This window comes from Ambystoma mexicanum, chromosome 3q (assembly GCF_040938575.1).
Source record: "Ambystoma mexicanum isolate Mex_15411 chromosome 3q, UKY_AmexF1_1, whole genome shotgun sequence".
Lineage (NCBI taxonomy): Eukaryota > Metazoa > Chordata > Amphibia > Caudata > Ambystomatidae > Ambystoma > Ambystoma mexicanum.
This window is the reverse complement of record NC_090926.1, coordinates 34,564,022-34,577,224: the sequence shown is the minus strand read 5'-3', so window position 1 is coordinate 34,577,224 and position 13,203 is coordinate 34,564,022. Positions and strand designations below refer to the sequence as shown.

The 13,203-nt window shown below is 41.7% G+C and overlaps 1 protein-coding gene and 1 long non-coding RNA gene across 2 annotated transcripts in view; one reads left to right on the top strand and one right to left on the bottom strand.

The window, feature by feature from the left end:
- Positions 1–13,203, top strand: part of PVALB (parvalbumin) — a 503,057-nt gene that overhangs the window by 415,546 nt on the left and 74,308 nt on the right. The gene's annotated exons all lie outside the window — the stretch shown is intronic.
- On the bottom strand, positions 3,406–4,627 carry LOC138581788 (uncharacterized). The gene is made up of 2 exons (XR_011304784.1): positions 4,393–4,627; positions 3,406–3,641 (listed from the first exon to the last, which is right to left on the bottom strand). It is a non-coding gene; the product is annotated as an uncharacterized lncRNA (long non-coding RNA).

Below are 13,203 nucleotides of genomic sequence, written 5' to 3'. Positions count from 1 at the left end.
ATCAGTCTACTCAAATAAACAAAACCAATCTATTACCAGCAAGATTACCGAGTAAGATGTTACACATGAGTGTTACCAGCAAGGCTCTGGGTCGACACCGCTGTATGAGAGAAGGAAAATAAATGTCCCCTTCCCTACCGTCCTGGAACGGTGCTCTGAGTGACTTAAAATAAGGGAATGTTGACAGATTTTCCTGAAACTAGGGAAACATTGTACCTTTTAGTTCCCACCCTCTTTGACCTCTGCTGGTGAGGAATGTAAAGTAAGGTGTTCAGAGGTAGGACCACAGCAAGATAGCTGGCTGGCTGGGTCATGGAGGTTGCGGGATCTTGTTGTGCTGGTCCAGTGTCATCAGCCCTTTTGTAAAGAGGGATTCATACGGGAATTCTGTAATGATGGCTTCTACCGTGATGTCCACAAATCTCACCCGAGACGTCAGAGTGACGTATGGTGAGAGAACTGGTGGAGAGGACCGGTGAACATGTGGGGATTATTTATGGGCAATCTTCATTACTGCTAGTCAAACTCTTCCTCGTCACAGTCCTTACTTGTGAGATGCCTCTCCTCCCCAGGAATCCCGTTTCTTTATCATGATGCCCCGTCCCTCCTTGGAAGCTATAACCAATCAATCAACGACATTTATTTCTGATTAATCCGTAAAACGATGCAAATTAAAAGCAGAATCACAGATTATTCACATACTACTGACAAGTTCATGAATCTGGTTATATATAAATCACAGGATATGATATGTGTTTCTTCCGTAAAGTGCATATGTGCAAATAATTTAAGAGAAGCCCGTCTTCACGAATCCTTATAACTATTTCAGCAAAACAGGTTTTAAGTAACATTTCCTACAATGGATGTCATGAGGACAGAGAAACAGGAAGTATTCAATACTTTCTTTGTCCGCAAAGCAAGCTGGGTAACTAACACTCGGATTCCAACACATGCCAGTTATATTGTTGGGAATTTAGAGGTGTCGTGCCAAGTCTATGCCTCACGATAAGGGACCTTGCAAATGGTGGATTAATTGTATCCATGTAACCTTTCATCCCAAAAGTCAGTTTGCAACTTTGATAATCTCGAGCTTTCACTGAAGATGTGAAATAATGTGCACTTTTGGCCCGAGTTGTGTTAATTCTAGGGCCATCTGTTGTGCCTTAACATGTCTGCACTAGTGGATGTCTCTCCCTCCGTTCTATAACAAAACAATCGATTAAGACTTCTATATATTTAGACAGCTTGGGTGAGACCCAGAGTCATATCCAGTACATAATTGGCCTTCTGGCTATTATATCCGCTATTTTGGCTTTGGCTAACGCTATGTGCAGGGCCGTGTTAGGGGTACTAGTAGGAGGCAGTGTGATCTCATTTAGGAATGTATTCTCTACTACATGTATTCTGTTCGATCTGGAGTAACCCCAGAAATCGGGCCCATTTACCACTGCGGCCCTTGCCTACATGTTGTAGATTTGAAGTGTGGGAGGTAAAGCACCATTGCCAGGCACTGCTTGTTCTATTTGGGCTCATAGTTGCCTTTTCCATTTGGGCTGAACAGGTTCCATTACTTGAGAATCTTGTCCCCCATGTAATCAAACATATCTACTTGCTCAATTAATTGCCCCTCAATCCTCATATACAGTTTTGGCTGTATCTTGCGATGCATGTGAAAAACCATTGATTTTGTTTGTTTAATGTTCATCGTGAGACCACATTCTTTACATCCCTCATAGAAAGCAGATACCCGTTTCCCTTCAGCTCCTGGGAGTTTCAGAAATCAGAATTGCATCATCAGCAAAGAGCAAGACAGGGATGGGATCCTGGCCCATTGTAGGTGCGTCCGTCTCTAGCTGCTCAAGTCTAGTGATCAGTTTCTTAATGTATATTGAGAACAGGGTTGGGGCCAATACACAACCCTGTTTTATGCCAAGATTTATGTCAATTGACGAGGTAGTATCGCCGGCTAAATTACAGCAAATTCTCCCTGTGTTGTTTCAATATGGACTAATGATGGATCGCAATAGCCCATTAGGAATGCTCAGCTCTACAAGATTTTCCCATAGTTTATTTCGTGGGACCCCATCAAATGCAGCCTTGAGATGTCAATGAAGATGGTATAAAGATTAATTTTCCTCAAGGTGACATATTTCTGTTGTATTAAGAGCAACCTAAAGGACTGCTCTATTGTGCTTAGGCCTGGTTGGAAGTCGGCCTGTAAATGGCTCACCACTGCCCTATCCTTAACGCAACCTGGAAGACAGAACATGAGGACACGTGCATAGATTTTGCCACCCGCACCTAGCAGGAATATGGGCCTATAATTTGCTGGGTTTTCCCTTGCCCCTTTCTTACCCCAGTCAAAAAGGAAGATCATCCTGGAATAATTATGGCGTCATCCGATGACTCCATCCTAGAGTCATCCATGGATAGTTCAGGAAGATCATCCGAAGTCATCCTGAAGTATGTGCACAGGCTGAAATATTTAAATGAGATAACTCTAGAGTTATCACAGAAACTACTCCAGGAGGAGTTCTGATTACTTCCAGTGATGATCTTGGATTACTCCAGGTTGACTCCAAGACAACTTCAGGATGAGTGGGGATTACTCCAGGATGATTTTGGATTACTCTAGGATGACTCCATGACAACTTCAGGATGAGTCCATGACAGCTTCAGGATGAGTGGGGATTACTCCAGGATGACTTCAGATTACTCTAGCATGACTCCATAACAACTTCAGGATTACTCAAGGAAGACTTCATGAAAGCTTCAGGATGGGTGGGGATTACTCCAGGGTGGTTCCATGAGAACTTTAGGATGGGTTTTGAATTGAGAATGATTATTGCAGAACACTCCAGGATGAGAGTTTAAATGATTTCAAGATGCTTCCAAATGATTTAGGAAAAGGGGTTTGATTACCCCAGGATGTATCCCTTTTGAGTAAGATTGGTGGCATTACTTTACAATGACTCTAGTTAGACTTATGGGTCGTTTTGCAGCTGTCACTTTCCATCTTTGCCTTAAATGCTAGAGCACCCAAATGTGGTTAACTAAGTTCTCTGATTTAGTGCACAAATTACAACCCCCCCATGTCATGAACCAACCTGTAAACTCCCTCATTTCAATTCTCACCTCTAGCTAACATGTCCTCACACCCAATAAACTCCCACAATTACAAAGCACTGCACTAAAATACAAACTTCCAGCGACCTAAACAGAATCTGTTAAAGGTCTACCTGCATGACGGGCTGAAGGCCAGTAACTTCACCCAATATCCCTAAAAGCAGCAAACAATTACCTAGTTTATATCATGATAGTAAAATACTGCAGCTGTAAATGTTTGATATTTTAATATAGTATTGCTGTGGCTATAAGATATCTTCAATCAAACATAGGCTCAGAAAGTGTTCAACTTTTTTTATTTAACAAATGCAGTTTAACGGCATAGCTGTATTCTATAAGAATAAGTAGGTTTGCAAAAATACAAACAAATAACAATCATTGATCCTGCATTTTGAAAGGCGGAGTATTTTTTAGGCCTCTTCTGGCATTGCAAATTTTGGTGGCAAGCTTCCTCCTTATCACTCGGCCGTCCATAGTAGGCCAACTGTTAGCCTTGCAGACAGACCACAAAAATTCTACAAAAAAAAAGAATATATGAATATAAATGGACATCCGAATAGGCATTGTTAAATTCCTTATTGTAGAATAAATACCGGATTAACTAATGTTAAAATGTCAATTTACAAATGCGTCACCACATTTAAATGCATTTGTACACAAAGGATGAAACAGGCTTAAAACAAATCATGGTTTTCTGTGGCTGCATTCAGAAGATGTATGGTCTTTAGTGGTCAAAGGGGTTAGTATGTCTTTGAGGAGATGTTGAGCCAGGCAGTGAGTCAGTGGGGATGGGAGATGGGGCAATTATGCAGAAACAAGATGGACAGATTAATTGTGTAGATATAACTGTTTGATTTATATCGCACGGTTAGAAATAGAAGGCATAAGTGGAAATGGGGAAATAGTATTTTAAACCCTTTGCTAATTAACATAATCAAAAGCTCCGGAAACACATGACCCGAGAGATGCCAATGCGCACCCTGCTTACATGGGTGACCCAACATCTTCTGCCTGAAAACCATGCACCCTGATTCGTTGAATACTCGGATAACTACTTGATTCCTTTAGCAGACATTTGAATGCTTAGATATTCAACAATGTATCACACTTGATGGCTTGGACTGTATTTGCCTGATATTGGTATTTACTTTTCATTCATGAGTACACCATTTTCTGGTACAGTTTTCAAAAGCAATACAACTAATACGTCAAAGTGATGATTAAGCATTAGCTTTGGAAAAAGAATGAGACTCTTCAATGGCCTACCGTGCAAAGCATCAACCTTTCCTACATCAAGGTCATCACTCCCAGCTCTGGCTGTTGTTACTCCTTTAGCAGAAGCAAACACATTCAGGGAAAAGAGAAGCTCACTGACACCATTCAAAAGGAAGATTGCACCATCTTGAGCAGCTTTAGCCCCCTCCAAAGGTTTGTATAGCTCTCGCTTTGGTACAATTATATGTCTAAATCTGGTGGTGTCATTGGCATCTTTAACCGGTTGTTGCATATCAGCCTGGAAATATAGCACAATATATCATATTAACACAAATATTCATGACGTGCAATTACAGATTGTTTTATAAGCAATGAGGTGTTGGTACAAAACATGGTGAGGTGAATTCCCTGCATAAGAAATATGATCCGTAAACAGTTGGACTGATATAAATCATAACATGTTTACTTAATGAATCAAGGACCCTTTCATCTAGGCTTGCACTTTGGCCGCCATGGCACAATATGCATTATTAACTGTAGGAAAATAACATTCCACTGTTAGGATGCATATATTATGTATGGCGTGGTTGCTGGTGAATAGCAGGAGAGTAGAGGCACAAAATATAGAGAGTCTGTACACATTTCAAATACAGCCATGCCTACAACTATTGTGCAAATATCCATCATCTAGGTGATGTTTTATTTTTTAAGCTATAAATGAAAAAATGGGCCTGAACAGAATATATGCAGAATATTGCCTCTTAATTTATATTCACACAAAGATTTGGTTGTACACTGTAAGAGACAATACATTAAGGAACAGAAACATGTTATAAAGGAATAGAACAAGTATAACCTTTTGATGTGTGGAGGATCTAGTGTCCATTTCTAACAACTTCTCTGCTGATTTCGGGAATGAATCAGTCCTAGTCACAGCTGCCAGTGATGCCTGCAAATGATGTATTGCCAACTGATTCTGTCTTTGCGTGGCTTGTAACTGTTCTACAATAAAAATTAAAATAAGAGTTAAAAGGCATGAACTCTTTGTCATCACATAAAAACTAAAACAGTGGATGAGGGGTGAATGGGCCTACATCAGCATTATTACTCAAAGTTACAAATATTGAGAAGAACGTGTTTTGCAGATGAATGGAATCTGGAATGGAAAGTGGAAGGTAGAGCTGCAATTTAGCCCAGTCCACCTTCCCTCCAACCTTTTTCGCTGCTTCAACCTCTGATGTTCTGTTACAGGCGCTAGCCTTATAGATTGGTTACTAGATATTGGGTTACTAGAAATTGGTCAATGACTGCACTAGTTACCTCTTAAGCAATGGTTCTCTGCACATAGAGATGTTACTTCTGCCAGTAATTGTGTTTTATCTTCAGTGTGACTATTTGCAGGACAATCCGATGAATTAGCATCATTTTCATACACTAAAGACAACTAATTATACACCATTTCCTTGGGGATAAAAAAACAAAAACAAAATTAGGAATACAAAATTGTAGCATTGACAACTAGGCTATTAAAAAAAATAATGTAGGTGTATATCCAAGTGTGAAAAGTTTGCATTTCTCCATTTCCAAAGTCCACAGATTCATCAGGATGTTGCAGGTCAGCCAAAAATGAAGCCTGAAAAATAAAGTATTGCCAAATAAACAAGAAATGATCTGCTTCGAACAAACATTGTCTTGGCATCATTTATTCATGATAGTAGTATTTAAAAGTGTTATTGTTTGAAGTAAGTTTTAATCCTCAAAGTTGTTAGTCTATGTGCTAGATGGAGATAAAGAAGCCGATAGCCTAAAATGGGGATAAATATTAGCACAGGAATGAGTTAAGACCTATGTAAAGTCAGTGGAATGACTAATGAGTCACTCAAAAGTCACATTGCTAATGTGTGGGGAGTTTCATAGGAGTCAACTATTGCATGTATGTTTACTTACATTTGGGCTTTCATCCGCACAAACAATAGGGCCTGCATTTTGGGGTGCATGCTGTACATCCACATCAATCCTGGGTCTAGCAAACTGGTGACTATCCTTGACTTTGTTGCATTCTTCATTGGAGTTAAGAGTTTTTAGAGGAGTTGAAACAGATTGTTGCAGGCAGGTAAACAGCATTTTTTTTTGCGATTTCCCTTGACATGGTGTTTCTGTGTTGCTTATTCTGGAATTAGTGGGTGATGACAGAGCACCCAAACTCTGTTGTGGGGTCCCAATTACACTGTTTTTAAAGACAGTGTTCTGAAAGTTTGAGCAGGTTTGTGGGCACGTTTGGGTGTCAATTTGCTGTCTAAACAGGCATGACCGTCATAGGACACACTATTGAGAAGATGTGGTGATAGAGTTAAGCATGTCAAACTAGATCTATCTGACAAAATATTTGTAGCAGACAATTCACTGTTATTTGATAGTCCATTATTTAGTAGTTGTTACACAGCTGCATCTTTCGGAACTGCAACATGGCACGGAGACATCTGCAGATTTATTGTTGTGTCTTTATATTGTCCAGGTGACACAACAGAGACGGGCTCTGAGGAAGGAATGAATGCAGAATGAAGAACACTAGCCATCCCTGCCAAAAGAGTTAGGTTTTCCAGTTTTTGTGACTGTAACTGTGAACAGCCATTACTAAGTTTGGGAGCAGTCCCTTTCCTCCCATCAGCTTTTGCTATATTATTCTCTTTGTTTTCATTTGTTTTTTCACTGGATAATCTTCTTGTAGTTCACGTAACACTCTTTTAGGTTTGCCAGCACTTCCCCGATTGCCAGAATACACCAGTAGCTGCTTTTCCTCCTCTGCCTTCCTTTTTAAAGCCCAAATCAGTCCCTCTGCATCACTGCAATAGGCTGTAATTATTTCTTCAAATGTTTTCTGTGTTTTAATACACTGTTTCTTGACTGCAGGTATGAAAAAGGCAAGTTAAAACCCCAAAATATGACTATCAACACAGCCAAAGTGTCAGAATCATGTTATGCATCTATACTTTAGATTTACTCTAGAGGATATAGAGATTCTGTGAAAGAGTGGTGGGCATTGTGCAGCACTGTATCTTTGAAAAAAGGGGATGCCTCACTCTAGGGATGGTAGATGTACCCTCCCCCCCAAACATCAAATGGAGGGAAAAACATATATACTTTGCTTACCTGCCGATTGGAAAAGCACTACTGCTTTGAAATCCTTTCTTCACATATGTCTTTTCCACTTTGATGAAGACCCTCTACCAGCCATTTAAAAAATAGCTTCCCCAGGAATTGCCAAAGTTTCAAATTCCCGATCCTTTCTACTACAGAGAGAGTTGTCGCAATCAAAGAAAAGCACATTAAAGACGTCCATGATTTGAATTATTACCTAAAAGAAGGAAGAAAAAAATAAATAAAGTACATTTAGTATCCTCAAACTATTGTTATGAAACTAGTCTGTACCCAAGACCATTAATTTATAGTCCCCTTACTATGGACATGTTCCTGTCTGAAGTGTCCCTATTTGAGAGTGAAGCTAGTATCCTATGTTGGTTTAGTAACATAGGGCCCAGGTCCACTCCCCCGCCAGTTACACACCTGAGCTGCCTCCCTGGCAAACCCTGCACTTGGGGACTGTTTTCTGTATCCCTACAGTCCCCAACCAGCACTTGACACCTGATGTCTGCACTTACCCTTGCACTTGCCACCAGCTGGCCCTACTTCTCATATTGTTTTATTTATAAAAAATGTTCCCCATGTACTGCACTGTCCCCACCCCCTCCCACTCTGCACTTTTCCTCTTCGCCCTTACCCTTCACTTGCGTGATCTGAATGACACTTAGCCTAGTAGGGTCGTTGTCTCTGTCTTCTCTCTGTTCCCCCGACCTTGCCGCGTCGTGCCTTGAAACACTTGTGTATAGGCGCATTATAAATGCCTTATCATATCATATCATATCAATTGCCCTAAATATGCAGCACCTGAATGACTCGCTGTGTCCTCATTGCAACATGACCGGCAATGGAACCACCATTATTAACTTTACAAATACTTTCTTGGCATTTTTTACACTAGCAACACCGTTGCAAAGCCTCAGCAACCTACCTCTGCCCACCTATCCAGTGTTCATTCACCATTAAATGATGTTTTCTGTGCACAGAACGATTATGTGCATTAGCAAAACGTAACCCAATGCAAAGCACCTGCATCCCCTTGGCAAACAACATTACTCAATCCCTGTATCTAAAGAACAAGGAAACACAGTATTCTACTTGCCTGTCAAACCCGTAGTTTAGACAACCACTATGCTGTTCCACCACAACCATTTCCACGTACATGTTAAACCAACTCTTCGGTTAAATCAGACGCTCCCGGCTAGGGACCGTTGCAAAATTGCAAAAGCGTGACCCGCTTGGCTGAAATGCATGCTACCAAACATTGCCTTTTACAATGACCATACCTTTCTTGTAGAACAGACAGCCCACTTCCCACTTCTAGAGCCCAACATCCAGCCAACTGGCAGCCAAATTACAAAGGTTGTATGAGGCTGTTTTATAATGAAATAAATACTGAGGGCATGAGGTTCCCACACTGACTATGTGTGCCAGCTGTGTTGCCATTCAACATCTTTTGTTTTTACGCTCAGGCTTTCAATGAAAGAAAGCAAGAACGTTTACAACTGACCTTCTAAAGCTCTAATATTTGCCCTTCCTCCTTCTCCCATTTCTAGGTCTCCTTGAGCTTAAAGACTACAGTCGCGTGAAATAGTTCTGACATATATCTAAGCATGTACAATGGAGTAGTCACTACAAACGTCCTGATCATATGACACGTCACATCTCCAGGCCTCTATAGAGGGCAGATACAGGATATGTAATACCCCCAGAAATCAATAGAGAGTTCATACATACACATGTCTGTGTGAAAATACAATAAATGCACGTTGAGAAAAACATAAGAATTGGAAGTACAGCTTGATTGTTTTGCACTTCAGAAAACGTTTACATTACAACACAAAGTATTGTCTTTAATTGTTCACTGAAAAAGGTGAAGATAAAAGATGACGCTCACTCAATTCAAACGTAATGAGGTGCCATTGATGGCCACTCCTGGGAATTTATAAATGGGTTGAAGGGTTATCAGGCTGGGAAAGAGTTTGAACCTTGAAGTACCCACAGAAAGAATTTGGGGAGATGAGACAATGTGTAGGATTGTGGTAAAGATGGGCGCCCGAAGGTGTAGGCCAGAAGACCTGTGCAAGGCAACAAGGGTATGTGTCAGCTCACGTGCCAGTTCTAGAAAGGGAAACCTGCTTATGGGTCTACAATATGCGTCTGAGCAGGCAGTATTATGTCTGCGCAAGGGCGAAGGATAAACACTGCTTTGGGAGCACATTTTGAACTGCTTGTTTGGAGAAATGAGGGAGACCAAGGGGAGGTTTCATTTTAAAGTTATTTATTCTAACATTGCTATTCTCATAAAAATATATGACTTGCAAGTGGATTTCCACATTCAGCATTAAAGGTGAGACATAATCGTTTCTAATGGAAAATGCAACTGGAAAAAATATATTATATTATATATATATATATTAATATATTAAAAAGTGAATATCCGCCTAGCACCCACTCGTAGTAAAAAAATAAAGCAAAAATGTAGAAGGAGGGGAAACAGACAGAAATGCCAAGGCCAGCATTGTTTCCAACAAAAAACTGGCAAAAATCTAATCAGACCAGATAAAAACCCATGGCATTCAGATGCCCATCTCCAGCTGTGGCCCAGTCTCCCAACCACACCCGCCCCCATAACTCTCCTCCACCCACCCCGGGCTTTGACCCAAAGGAGATGGGCTCCATTTCAAATCCCTGTCCCTGCAGCCTTGTAATAAAAGAAATGGCAATTCTCCTCCAATAAACAATGAAACTGGCCCTTAAACCCAAGAGTTAATTAGAGAACAGCTCTCACCGCCGAATCTTGCAAACTAATGGAAAACTATCAGCATGCAAAATGGAGAAGCGGTCTCTTTCCTTTCTGATGGGATGTTTGTTAAAGTGTGGCCGAGAAGGAGGATCCTTACACCGGAAGATGCTGGTCAGGGCTTGTTTGTGCAGACAGGAAGGTTGTGGCATGCACCACAGCTTCTGCTAGTCCAATCCCTGGTGCAGAATATTCAGGCCTCAACCCCCACCTGTGCTAGTGCCTCTCCAGCAGCTGCTTTTCTCCCTCAACCCACTTTTGCTGTAGTCTCTGCCTGCTATAATGTCTCCTCGTGCTGCACATTTATGCATAGACTCATGCAGCACCCATACACTGCACATCCACCCTCACACCACACACACATCCTCACAGTGCACAGATACGCTCTTACTGCACACACATGTTCACGTTGCACACACAACCTAAAACTGCAGACACATCAGACTTTACATGCACCCCCACTGGGGAAGAATCCACACACTACACGTGTATTTGCACACTGCGCATACACAGACAGCCAGAATATGTCCAGTGACAGACAGTATGAGTGGAGTATTGTGTACTTAGGAATGATGATGCAGTCTGTTCGTGGAGTCTGTGTACTCTGCACACAGGTAGGAGATGGCAGCAAGCCCCATTCTATTCCAGGGATTAAAGGAATGGTTCGCCCAAATTTTTTTATTTAAAAAATAGGCAATATTAAAAAAAAAAACAATTGGCTTTTTTCTTTTGAAGTCCCTATGTAAAACTTTTAGCAATTCAAGCTCAAAATTTGCAAAAGCAAGCACATGGGCGCATCCATTTTGTGAAATGGATGCCCGTCTGTGCTGGCTTTTGCTTGTGCGGCACTAATGAAGGAAAAGCCAGCCAGCTGTAGTAAACAAAAGCTACCACTGGGTGGCTTTTCCTTCATTGGTGCCGGGACTCGGAGGACCAAGACTGGAGACTACAGGCAGAAAAGCTGCAGCTGCATCTTGGTAAGTGCTATTTTTTTTTTTTTTAAATAAGCACTAGCTGCGTTTTTTTTCTATGTTTTCCGGGCTGGAGGAGCCCAGAAAACTTAGAAATAAAACCGCAGCTTTAAAAACGTTGTATTTATGTTTGCGGTCGCTTCTGAAGCGACCGCAAACATAAATACAACGTTATTGTGTTTGAAAACGCTGCGGTTTTTCTTTCTAAGTTTCTCAGGCTCCTCCAAGCCTGAGAAACTTAGAAAGAAAAACTGCAGCGTTTTCAAACACAACCGCGTTGTGTTTCTGCCTAAATCTGCTTTCCCATTTGGGGCTCTAGTGCCCCCCACGGGGAGCCCTAGAGCCCCAAATGGGAAAGCAGATTTAGGCAGAAACACCACGGCATGTAAACACAACCGTGTTGTGTTTCTGCCTGCCTTGGCTTTCACTTTGGGTTTCACGTAGCGTTTTCACGCAGCGTTTTCAAACACAACCGCGTTGTGTTTCTGCCTGCCGTGGCTACCACTTTGGGTCTCCGGTGCTCCCCCAGGAGAGCATTGGAGACCCAAAGTGATAGCCACGGCAGGCAGAAACACTCCTCCGAGCCTGAGAAACTTAGAAAGAAAAACTGCAGCGTTTTCAAACAGAACCGCGTTGTGTTTCTGCCTAAATCTACTTTCCCATTTGGGGCTTTAGGGCTCCCCACGGGGAGCCCTAGAGCCCCAAATGGGAAAGCAGATTTAGGCAGAAACACTGCAGCATTTAGCATTTCCCATTTGGGGCTCTCGGGCCCCCCGTGGGGAGCCCAAGAGCCCCAAATGGGAAATCAGCTGTAGGCAGAAACACCGTGGCATGTAAACACAACCGTGTTGTGTTTCTGCCTGCCTTGGCTTTCACTTTGGGTCTCCGGTGCTCTCCTGGGGGAGCACCGGAGACCCAAAGTGGTAGCCACGGCAGGCAGAAACACAACGCGGTTGTGTTTGAAAACGCTGCGGTTTTTCTTTCTGAGTTTCTCAGGCTCCTCCGAGCCGGACGAGCCTGAGAAACGTAGAAAGAAAAACCGCAGCGTTTTCAAACACAATAACGTTGTATTTATGTTTGCGGTCGCTTCAAAAGCTACCGCAAACATAAATACAACGTTTTTAAAGCTGTGGTTTTAAGTTTTCCAGGCTCCTCCAGCCCGGAAAACTTATAAAAAAAACTGCAGCTAGAATTTATTTTTATTAAAAAAATAGCACTTACCGAGATGCAGCTGCAGCTTTTCTGCCTGTAGTCTCCGGTCCCCGTCCTCCGCGTACAGCACCAATGAAGGAAAAGCCCCCAGTGGTAGCTTTTGTTTACTACAGCTGGCTGGCTTTTCCTTCATTAGTGCCGCAAAAGCCAAAGCGAGCACAGCGGCAGGCATCCATTTCACAAAATGGATGCCCCCATTTGCTATCTTTGAGCTTGAATTGCTCAACATTTTACATAGGGACGTTGGAAAAAAAATGCCAATCGTTTTTTTTTAATATTGCCTATCTATTTTTTAAATAAAAAATGTTGGGCGAACCATTACTTTAAAGCCCAGTCCTGGCTTAACCTTTGAATTCTGGGACTTGTAGTCCTGGATTTTCCATTATATCCCCAGGACTACAAGTCCCAGAATGCCAAGTTAAAACCAGGACTGGACTAGTACCTCCAGAAGAGAAAGGGGCATGTTTGGTGCATGCACATACACACGTATTATGTTCGAAATGTTAATGTTAATGTTCGACATAAAAAAACTGCAGCTGTACCAACTGAAATCCAGGCCAGCAAGATTGTGAGAAATGTTAATGTCAGTCTTACGATATGAAAGACCCAGTTCATTTGGTAGTAGAAGAGAAAAACATATAAGCCATCCAGATACTAATAATACAAAAGGTCTGTTTTTTTCATCAGTTGAAAATGAAACTTTTATATCTGAAATGCCAAATTGCTTTGAATTGGATT